Consider the following 12,890-nt stretch of genomic DNA (forward strand, 5'->3'; position numbering starts at 1 on the left):
ATGAAAGGAGAATGAAAAGGCATATCAAACTTTCAACATGGACAACACTAACCTGTAATGTTCAGGGTGGCCTAGAGAGTGACAAAATGTAAAAGAAAACAAAGAAGTGATTTTTTTGAATGTTTATTTATTTATTTTTTATTTTATTTTTTTTTAATTTTTTTTTTCAACGTTTATTTATTTTTGGGACAGAGAGAAACAGAGCATGAACGGGGGAGGGGCAGAGAGAGAGGGAGACACAGAATCGGAAACAGGCTCCAGGCTCTGAGCCATCAGCCCAGAGCCTGACGCGGGGCTCGAACTCCCGGACCGCGAGATCGTGACCTGGCTGAAGTCGGACACTTAACCTACTGTGCCACCCAGGCGCCCCAAATGTTTATTTATTTTTGAGACAGATAGAAACAGACCATGAGTGGGGGAGGGGCAGAAAGAGAGGGAGACACAGAATCTGAAGCAGACTCCAGGCTCTGAGATGTCAGCACACAGCCCTACACGGGGCTTGAACCCGCAAACTGTGAGATCGTGACCAAAGCTTAAGTTGGACGTTTAACCAACTGAGCCACCCAGGTGCCCCAGGAAGTAATTACTGTAAAAAGGCTAGTGGTTTCGTTGGGGAGAGCAAGTACTTGTGATTGAGTTAGGCCACAAGGGCAGACTTGCTGGCAAAATTTAATTTCTTGACCTGGTTGATAATTACAAGGATGTTTGCTTTATAATAATTCATTAACTTTATACATTTACTTATGTACTTGAAAGGAAGACACTTTTAATATGCTATTATATGTTAAGATGAAAGGGGAGAATGAGAAAATGAGAGAAGCATTAATTGTATTGTGTTAGGATTGTGAATTACTGCCTGGTTAGAAAAAGTCTCTGGAACACTTACATCTTTTATGAAAACATAGTTTAACTTAAACATTCTCTACTACTGTGAAGGTTTTAAAAAAGATTCTGTTTTTTTAAAAAAAATTCTATTATATTCTATTTTACATATTCTACTCTATATCTATGGTCTTGGTTAACTGATTAGTACTGTGAAAAAGAGTAAATCTGTTAAGGTTACACAGTTTTTGTTCTGTGTATTGTTTGCTGTGTGAAGCAGCAACAATGAAGACGAAAATTCAATTCAGACTACTGACCAGGCAATATACGTCTTTCCGTGGTGATCTGAAATAAATAAATTGAATAAAGGTTGGATCAATTTAAGATTCTTTCCATTTCAAATGCCATATTTCTAATTAAAGGTGGCTCAAACAATGCAAGTTTAATATGTGACATAATAAGAAATCCAGAGCAGATGGTTCTAGAGCTAATTCAGTGATGTCAGCTCCTTGGCCTGGCGTCTCTCAACATTCATTCGATGTCCATAAAATGAGTACTAAAGCACCAAGCACCATAATTTACACAAAACATTTGAATGAGAAAGAGATTCTCCTTCTGTATGTCTTTAGATCACATTAACTCTCCAGAAGAATTCTCAATATCCCTGATCCAAATCAGGCTGAAAGTAGAGAAAATGAATCTCTGGCATTGTTAGTCTTTAGTAAGGTAGGGTTTGGGGTGGGAAGTTTCTCTACCAGGGAGGAATTAAAGTGACTGAAAATAACATTTCCTAGGCAACTACTAGAATCTGGAGTAATAGTTCTTTGTCTAAAATACAGAACTTCCATAATCAAACCCTATGGATTGATTATACAATTTTCTACATGCTGTAAAAATATAAGAAACAAGATTTAAACTAGTCTAAATATGCAGTGTGATGAGTCCCTTTGTCTACACCAGTCATTTCTCAAACCTCACACACATAAAAAACACACGGGGCACTTGTTAAATGTTCCAGTCTGAAAGATCCTAGGGTATCTTTACTCTCTATATAGAATTGAACTCAAAAAAAAGAATTGAACTCAAAGACAAGAACCAGATGGTCGTTTGTCCTGAGCCCATACTCTGGAAAACATTCTACATTAGTGACTATTAATAATCTCAAAATAATTAATCATAATGTTCTTAACCAGTGTCTCAAGGTGCTGAAAACGTCTAGAACCATGCTTATTCCAACCCCATAGCATCATTAGATGGTCTCTGAGGTTGTCTTCCCTTGCTGTTAGACTTTGCCATAATTAGTTAACCTGGCTCACCACAGACACTTGGTCATCATTATTCAGCCAAATCTCTGAAGTTGGACATAGATAGGTCCCTGAATGCTTCTGGCCTAATGCCCTCCTGCTATAAACAAAAATTGGCCAGTGCCTCACCCTCTCACTAGTTTTAATTAATTAAAAGCTCCCAAGTTATCAGGAAGTCATACGCTCAGCATGCTCCTGTGACAGCACAACTTATCAGATTACCCTCTTCCTTAGGAAAGCTAATACCCCATATTGCTAAATTATTTCCTGTCTTTGTTTCACAGGCCAAGGTTTTACTTTTCTCCCCCACCCTGCCTGATTTAGGATGCCTTAAATCTCTCAAATCTTTTTCTGTAGTAGCATAATCCATGACACATAGACAGTGTCTTTTGATATTAAAAGAAATCACGATTTTCTTATAATGACCAAATGAAATCACATCATTGATATAACAAAAGGATACCATAATAAGTGCAATCAATTTCCAGTAGCACACTGGTTTTACCATTGTGGCCTCTGGCACTGGCTCCATCTCAATGTCAGCTGTTTTTCCCCTTTATGTCTTTCACCCCAAAGAATGCTCATAGGCTGCATATACTATGCATCCATTATTCAACCAGCTGTAAATGCAAATAGAAATTTTTAAAAAGTCAATACTTTAGTGCCCCAAACTCCCATCAAAGAGACAAACGCCCAGAAAGAAAATGTGGTTTAATGATGTAAATCCATAAAGAAGAAGTTTTTTCATTCGTTTGTTTTTAGATTTTAAGTAATCTCTATACCCAACATGGGACTCAAACTCACAACCCCAAGATCGAGAGTCACACGCTGTACCGACTGAGCCAGCCGCGTGCCCCGGGGAGGAATCTTACGCCTTCTAAGGATCTATGATTCTACAACACCCTATGCTGATACCTACAGTAGCATTTCCAGAACTATATGCTTTTTGGTTCTCAAGGCTTATAATGGGTGCTACTTTATGTGAGGGCACCAACTGTCATCTTTCACCTTTGTAATTCAACATGTAGCACAGTACCTGTGCCCAACATATATACTCAGCAGATCATTCACTTTCCTCCTACCTTTTCTTCCACAATGCAAAAAAAAATTATATTTTATAGAATATATTATAAATATTACTGACTCACCTCTTTTGAGCTCTACTCTGACTCATACAGTGAATTTGATATCACTTTACAGAAATGATACAATATTAAGAAGACAAAAAGTTCAATTTTTGTCTGATTGATTTTATTTGTTGCTGAGTTGTGCAATTTGATCTAGTCTTCGCACACCAGTTCCCTAAAGTTAACTCAATCATAACTCCCCAAATGCCAAATTCTGGTGAACTTTTAGTTTTGAAGAGTCTTGAATGTATCACCACAAGATTTTCTACATATTATATTTATAATTAACTTTAACATTCTCATCTGGCTGATGACCAAGAAACGGCAGTCTTGCTCAGCCACGAGAATACTATTCTCTGTCAGTTTTTCAAGTTCTCTGCCAGTGTTTCCTAGACCACTCATAGAAGGTTCAACAGTGAAAAGAAAGGTTGTCAAATGTGTGAAATAAATTTTGGCTACACAAAAACTAGACACTTAAAAACCTGCAGGACTTCATAGTTGAAAACGTGTGGATGTACATGTTCAAACTCTAACGTGGTCGGAGTGTATGGATGTGTAGGGATAATATCATTTGAGCACGAGCTGCATTTTGTATGATTTTACTTCAAAAAATTATTTTCAGCTGTTATGGAAAAAAAAAATTGGAAAATTCCCTTTGCCATTGAAACGTGGTCTGGAAAACACAACATTCCCAAGTCTGGGGCGTGAGGAGCTTCTCAGCTGCGAGCGCAGGTGGGCACACTGCAATGATGGTTGGAAATTTGCTGTTACTACCCTGGGGCAGCAGGATGATGGTCAAGGTGGGAGCTGGTTCACAGCAGGAAAGATGGGATCTTCTGACCCAGGCAACCACAGAGATGAGAGATGTGGAGAGCCAGGATGCATGTAGAATTACTCAGGAGGGCAGAGGCTAAAAAAGGAACTGTCTGTGCCCCGAATGTAGGGAATTCCAAAGACGTGGAGTTCTGTGACTTTGAGAAAACCAGTTTTAACATGAGGCCATATAGTATGTATGCAGCCAGGATACTATTTTTCCAAAGTAAAGGTCTAAAAGAAACAATTCTTCGTCTTGTAGATAACTGCTAAGGGCGAAAGGCATAGGAAAGCAATTGTGAACTGAAATATTTGCAACTGTGGATTTTTTACCTGACCTCTTCTGGATGCACATAATTTGTCTTTGAGATTCCTTTGTTAGAGTTTCTCAAAGTACAATTCCAAAACCACCTGCAACAGATTCAGTTTTTAAGAGGACTTTTAAAAAAAAATGCCAATTCCCAGCTTAGTTCTGGTCCAAGATGGCGACACAGGAAGACACTGAACTCACCTCCTCCATGGCCACACCAAATTCACACCTATTTTATAGAGCAGTTTCTCCCGAAGAGAAACTGAGGACTCACTTAACTGCTTCTGTACCACAAAAAGTAGAGAAACCACACAGAGAATAGCAAGAAAGAGAGAGAAGCAGTATTAAAAGGAATTCCCACCCCACATGCTGAAAACTACAGCAGGGAGGGGTAGTATTGAGGCACAGTGAGTAGATTCATATACCCTGGGGCACAGGAAAAAAAGCCACCACTGAATATAGGATCTAGCCCAAGAACTCCACCAAACTGTTGGGGAACTGCTGGAACCTTCTAGTTCGGAGGGGCAGTTGAGCACCATGGTTTATGTATCCCCCTCCACCCAGATAGTGCAGATGGATCTCCCCATCATAGCTGGCCTACCACCTCAGTGAGCCCCAGGCCCCTGGCCCATACCAGCTCTGGACACACTGGAGCCTAGAAAAATAAAAAAAGCCATGGTTTAAAAGGGCACCTAGAATATAAGGGATCCAGCTCTAGAAACCTACCTAACGGCAGGGGATGTGCTGGAACGCTTTCCAGATTGGAGGTGCTGGTAAGTGCCATGGGTGCCACTTCTCCTCCACCTTGAGAGCGCAGGTGGGAACAGGGTTCCATCCTCCAGAGGTGGCCTGCTGCCTCAGTGCGACCTGGGCACCTGGCCCACACCAGCCAAATGCCAAACAAGCCAAGTTTGACAAGAGCAAGTCGAATATAAACAATTCAGCCCTAGAACTCTGCCAAACTGTGAGGGATCTGCTGAAACTCTTCTCTCTCCAGATCAGAGAGGCTGTTGAGCACCACTGTTTACATTCCCACTCCACCTTGATAGTGTAGACAGGGGCAGAGGCTCAGTGCTACCGCCAGCCCACATCCCCAGGCGTAGCCCAAGTCAGCCCCAGCCAACCACCAAGGCTGCCCCAGTGCACACACACGCGGACACACCTACTCAGTGCTCACTACAGCTCTAGCTGTCTCACCAAAGTGACACAGGGGCAAAGCGGTCCAGGCCCGCACCACTTTGTCTCCAAACAGTTTGCCAGGTGAGCACCCCTGAACCCCTAGCTCATGCCTGCTTCAGCTCCAGACGCCCTACCAGGGTGCATGCAACACCCTGGGCACCCCAGCTCGCATTCACTTCAGCCTCAGCTGTCCTGCTAAGGTGGCCTCTGCATGGAGAGCCCTGGGACCCCTCAGCTTACACCCACTTCCGCTTCAGTTATCCTGCCAGGGTGCTCTCTGCCCAGAGAGCCCAGGGACCACCCCAGCCCACATCTACTTCAGCTCTGGCCATCCCACCAAGGCAACTTCAGCACAGAGTGCCCCAGAAGCCCTGGCTACTTGATATTTAGAATGACAGATCTTGAATCCCTTAAGGTTGCTCAGTGCCATGTACCGATTCATAATGAAGTGTGTGTGTCTATGGTGGGCTTCGGGAGCAATGGATGGGCCAGGAAGAGTGTTGAAGTTTGATAGACCTAATAGTCTGGGAAATGGTTATGAAAATGGTAATTTTCTTTTTTTTTTTCTTTTTTTTTCTTTTTTTTTTTTTATTTTTGGGACAGAGAGAGACAGAGCATGAACGGGGGAGGGTCAGAGAGAGAGGGAGACACAGAATCGGAAACAGGCTCCAGGCTCTGAGCCATCAGCCCAGAGCCCAATGCGGGGCTCAAACTCACTGACCACGAGATCGTGACCTGGCTGAAGTCGGATGCTTAACCGACTGCGCCACCCAGGCGCCCCGAAAATGGTAATTTTCTTGAGGCTGGGGAGCGTGGCCATCAGATAGAGGGTCAGAGAGAAGGTAGAGGAATGAGTACCAGTGACTGACATGACTTATGTTCATGGGTGCCTGATGGCTATGCTTCACTACATAATTCCCTCTGGAAAATTAACCCTTTATGGAGATCCTATGTTCAGGAACTACTATGAAAAGTAAACTACACAGAGGGAAACATAATGTGAAATGTATGTTTAAATTTAAATAAAAAGTTAGTATTTTTAGAAGTGTGGCATCCTTTTAGAGCCCAAATATCTCGTGGCTCAGTATTTTGGATTATTTATCACCATCATTCACTCTCAAACTGATATATAACTGTAACTGAGCAAGCTGTAATCACCAGGTTAAGCAATTTGAATAAACTAGCAGTTAACCTAATTTCTTAAAATTTCTTACCTTCGGTGCACATTAGTCTTGGAACTTCTCTCTTCAGAAACATAAATAAAATTTAACCGGAGACAGTATATAGTGAAGGCTTTCTACTCTATTAAAATTTGCCTCCAATGTTAAGCTTATCTGTTAAAGGGCATGTTGAGAGGAGGTATGATTTTTGACACTTCTTTGATTTCACAAAACATGGTAATATTTTTCTGTTCTAAAGTTAAAATTTTAATTAGGAGATAAAAAGGATTTTTTTTTACTGTCTAATTATATTGCTCATATATTTACTCCTCAGAAGATTCCTAAAATGGGGGGGGGGGGAAGGAAACATAGACTTTAAACACAATTACATAAACAGCAAGGAATTATTTACCAATATGTGTTATTTCCATGCTTTTCTTTTCTTTCTTCCTTCATTCCTTTCTTTCTTTTTATACAAAATTTTATATAAGTATTATTTCCAAATGGATCAAGAATAGCAAGGAATAAAATGGAAGAGTGAAAACGTTTCTTATTGCCTATTACTCAGTTCCCTTTCCTAGAGGAAACAACAAATATATATAAATCTTTCCAGAGACACTTTTATATGTTCTTATTAATTTATTATTTTCTAAAATATGTGTAAACATAAATACAGATGCATATTGTATATATATATTTTTTTCTTCTTTATTACACAAATGGTTATATATATCTTAGGTGCCATTTTAAAATCAACTTATTCCTCTACCAAATTTAAGCAAAGTTTTATTGTAGAAACAAGCATACATTATAAAGTTTATAAGTACAAGTAACATGTAGAGAAATTTTGAGTCATGAAACCAATTTCATTGATTTTCCCATGTTTCTTAGATTGTGTAACCCCTCTTCCTAACTTACTCTGATTCATTGACAATTTTTAGTAGGAGCGCTCATTTATGAAAACTTCTTTGTGTGAGCTTAAAAATGAAATTCTGCCTAATATTCTCATTAAAAAAAATTTTTTTTAATGTTTATTTATTTTTGAGAGAGACAGAGACAGAATGCGAATGGGTTGGGACAGAGAGAGAGGGAGACACAGAATCTGAAACACGCTCCAGGCTCTGAGCTGTCAGCACAGAGCCCAATGTGGGGCTCGAACTCACGAGCTGCGAGATCATGACCTGAGCTGAAGTCAGATGCTCAACCAACTGAGCCACCCAGGCATCCCCATAATATTCTCATTTTATTTCCATATCAAATTTATCTTTTCTTTGCATCCTGTTGATCAGCCTTTTCTTGGAGCTAATAACTTAGGAATTCCAGTTGACCTGAGTCATTTTATACCTGAAAGACTAAAACCATTTGTGTTAGTAAATCAGGCCCAAGATATTCTTAGGTATCACACAAGGAAATTAAGATTTCTACCAGGCTGAAAAACTAAACTTCTTCTCTTCCTCTTTAATACACAGTAAATGATCCAACAAATATTGGTGAAAGTAAATTTACAGTCTTTTTTTAAAAGAATCAGTTGAATTTTCAAATTGCATAAGGAATATTGATCTAAAAAAAGACATGAGACTGCTTTATTAAAAAAAAATACTGGCTCCTACTCAAGTATCATTGTAACTCATTATATCTACTTGTATCTGTTTCTTATTTCTCATATAACAAAGGGTGTTTTGCTAGCTCAGCAGAAATTTCTCCTATTCCCTTCACAAAATCTATAAACCTACTTGAGTCTATCTTCTATTACAACTAGAATAGTGTTCAGGTTCCTGTCAAATGTGAATCTCTCCAGACATCTCTGCATTCCTTTTAACTCTTCACTGCCTTGCTCTCTGCTTTGTCTTAAATCATCAGACTCTTCCTCGCCATTGGATTAGCTAATCAACATATTCCCATTTTTTAAAAGTGTGTACAGAACGCATCTCTGCTCCCACCCCCCAAATACCACATCCCAATCCAGCAATTACTCAATTTTTCTTCTCCCTAGAGGAAAACATGGTACTTGACCTTTGAATCTGGTTTCATTTCCTTCTAAGAACAACCCCCCCAGCCCCCGTCCCGACCCAAAATACCTGTTTTCTTTCTGTTCTTGAGTTCACCCAGATTTTATCTCCTATAGCACGTTGCCCTCTCCTTAGAATGTTCTTTCTTCAGCTGTTTCCAAAGTTTCATCTTTAGAACATTTTCTCAGAGATCATCCTTCCTTGATCACATTATGCAAATAAGTTGTACCTCCTTCTCCAGCTCTCTGCTGACAAATATTCTTTTTTTTTTTTAAATATGTTTATCTATTTTTGAGAGGGAGAGAGAGAGAGCACTCACAAGCAGGGAAGGAGCAGAGAGAAGAAGACACAGAATCCAAAGCAAGCTCCAGGCTCTGAGCTGCCAGCACAGAGCCTGACCCGTGGCTCCAACTCACAGACCACGAGATCGTGACCCAAGTCGAAGTTAGACTTTTAACCGGCTGAGCCACCCAGGCGCCCCTAAATATTCTTACCTTGCCATTAACACTGCCTCCAACTCTCAAATGCATGTATTTCCTTCCTTATTTATGTTGTCTTTCCTTCTAGAATATAAACTACATGAGGGTAAGTTCCATCACCTACCTAGTATCTAGGAGATAACAGTCACCTGCAATAAACAATGGATAAATGAATAGATTGCTGGAGGTTCACTGGAGAAATTGATATAGATATGGTTTCTATCTTGTCTGGTCTCATGGACTGAACTTGAGCTTTTGTGGCTAAAGGAGAGAAATCCAGATTTTCATGTGAGTCTTCGGAAGCAATCTGGTAAGATATGATTAGAAGCTAGGACCAAAAAAATATATGAGAATCTCAAACTATAAACAAAAAACAAAAAACCTGTTTTAAGGTCCAGGAGACAGAAGCATAGTTATGACTGGGGAAGAAAAAGCTTGACACTTCAGGTCTAGAGAGCATCCGAAATCAGTCACAGACAGGCAGTAGTTACTGGTTATTATCCAGTGGCTTTATAGCCAGAGAAGTGTATAAGTGAGAAAGGGAATACTGGGGTGGATATAGCAGAGTGATCACAGTTGAGAGACTGATTCTGCACATATATGCAAACCCTCTTAAACAACTCTTAAAAACAATGGGCTGACACTTTGAGTGGAAATAATTTCTAACAGTGAGATTAGTATGGGTGAAATTTGCCATAATTTATTCATACATATTTATACATTTATTTATAAATATATTTATTTATGATTTATTCATATATACAGATATATACTAGACTTTTACTTTTACTTTTACTAGATATATATATATATATATACACACATACATGTATACATATACACATACATATGCATATATGTATATGTGTGTGTGTGTGTATATGTATGTGTGTGTGTGTGTGTGTGTGTATATATATATATATATATACATATATATACATATATACATATATATATATATATATATATAAAACTACCTAAAAGTAAAAGTCTAGTAGAAGTCTAGGACATCTGGGACATCTGGAGTCCACTGGTTAGGACCACAAGTGAGGATCAATTTTCATCTTGGAGCATCATAACCATTTCTTCGCCATTTTTTAGTGTATTTTATTTTGTGCTATCAGTTTCCTTGGTCAACGTGTCGCTGTTTTAGTACTACTTTATCAGGAAAGGCTGTGTCTAAGGTTATCAACCAGGCCAAGGAACAGTTGAAAGCAGAATTGCTTGAACTGCAGAATGTGTTACATGTGGGCCCCGATGAAAACTGTAAGGAAGCTCACCCTTCTCCCCATAGATCATGTCCTTTCCTTTCCATGGAATCTATGTATCGCCTCCCAAATCTAATTTTGTAATATTTCCAGTTACGTCAAGAGTGATTTGAATTCAGTTAGAATTTTAATATGATCTAAATAAATAGCATAACAAAGGCAGTTTTTCTGGGAACAAAGAAGAGCCTGACAGTGACAACAAAGTTAGAAGACAGATATGTAGAAATCTAATTTTCATATTCTCCTTGAAGTTGGAATAATTATAGTTTGAAGTGTTTAACTTCTGTGATATTTATTAGGGTTAGAGTACATGGAACAAAGCAAACATCATGTACTCACAATGCATAATTATGGCCAAAAAATGATCTTTCTTAGGCAGTGCATAGAATAAAATTAATTCATACCCAGAAAAAAAATCTGTATTGACAATTCAAGCGCAGTTCATCCATCTCAGTAATGATGTAGAGAAAAGAATGACCATCTTCTTTAACTAGAAAACAAACGTAAATTATGAAGAATGCTCACAGGTTTGTTTTTAAATTGCAGTGGATTTACAAAGATCTGCTCTAATCTAGGACTAACCAGTCCTTCGCTTAGAAAAAATGTAAACCATAGGATTCTCAGAGGAAGAATGCTTTGATGTTTTTAATAAGATTGTCTGAAAAACTATAAAGAAGAAGGAAAGGAGATATATTATCAGCCACAGTGAGTAGAGAAGAAAATGAGTGGGCCTCCTACCTCTCCTTATTAAAAATTTTGCTTAGTCAAGGTTTTACTGTTTTCCACAGTATGATTGACAAGATCTCTTGAAAAAATCTGAAAATAAAAAGATAAAACACCAAGAGACTCAAAGGAAATGTCAGTGTACTCACAAAGGGAGTAATAGTATACAGTATTTATTACACTGGCTGGTGGGCTTGGGAGTATTTATTTTACTACATGCTTTATTTCAAATAAACATGCTTATGTGTATGCGGGTACATTTTTCTTGCATTTTTGTTTGTAACAACAATTATTTCATAATAATAGAGAAAAAATTGGAATGCACATTTCATTTACATATTATAATCATAACTGTTTATAAACAACAATAAGAATCTTATAGAAAAAACTACAAAAAACAATACCAAAATAGCAGTGGTAATTGACTTGCATTTGTGGGAATATAGATGATTGTTTTTCCTCCCTTTAAACATTGTAGTTTCGAATTTTCTCTGGTGAATATCTTTTCATACAATTTTTTACTTATTTCATAAATATAAATACAAATAATAAAAACTTGCATCTGGATAAAAATGGAGATGGAAGGGGCACCTGGGTGGCTCAGTCAGTTGAGCTTTTGATTTCAGCTCAGGTCATGATCTCATGGTTCGGCTCATGGGTTTGAACCCTGCATTGGGCTCCACGCAGACAGTGAGGAGCCCGCTTGGAATTCTCTCTCCCTCCCTCTCTGCCCCTTCCCCACTTGCTTTCAATAAATAAATAAATTACTTAATTAGTCTTTAAAAAATGGAGATGAAAACTATGTTTACACAAAGACCTTCACATACTTGTTCATATGCTTTATTTGTAATAGCTAAACACTGGAAACAGCCCCCATGTCCTTAATGGGTAAATGATTAAGTCAAATGTGTTAGACAGTGGAATACTCCTCCACAATAAAAAGAAACAAACTGTTGGTATGTGCAACAGTCTGGATCCATCTCAAGGTCATTATGGTAAGAGAAAAAGCCGGTCTCAAAATGTTATAGACTCTGTGGTTTTATTTATATAACATTCTCAAAATAACCATATTATGGGGATGGAGAACATATGACTGGTTGCTGGGATTAGGGATGGCAGTGAGATGGAAAGTGAGGGAGACTGGACTATATAAAAGGGCAGCATGAGGAAGATCTTTGTCGTAATAGAATAGTGGCATTAGCCATATGAATCTACACATGGAATAGCATCATATAGAACAATTCCCACACATTTTACCAGCATCAATTTCCCGAGTTTGATGTACTATAGTTACATACAATGTAAAAATTGGGGGAAAGGAGGAAGGGAACAAGAGACCACTTTATAACATCTTTGCCATTTCCTATGAATCTACAATTATTTCAAGATAAAAAAGTTTCTAATTTTCTAAAATGAGTATTCTTTTTTTCAACGTTTATTTTTATTTTTGGGACAGAGAGAGACAGAGCATGAATGGGGGAGGGGCAGAGAGAGAGGGAGACACAGAATCGGAAACAGGCTCCAGGCTCCTAGCCATCAGCCCAGAGCCTGACGCGGGGCTCGAACTCACGGACCGCGAGATCGTGACCTGGCTGAAGTCGGACGCTTAACCGACTGCGCCACCCAGGTGCCCCTAAAATGAGTATTTTTTTTTAAATTTTTTTTAATGTTTATTTATTTTTGAGACAGAGAGAGA

Source organism: Felis catus, chromosome A2 (assembly GCF_018350175.1).
Source record: "Felis catus isolate Fca126 chromosome A2, F.catus_Fca126_mat1.0, whole genome shotgun sequence".
Lineage (NCBI taxonomy): Eukaryota > Metazoa > Chordata > Mammalia > Carnivora > Felidae > Felis > Felis catus.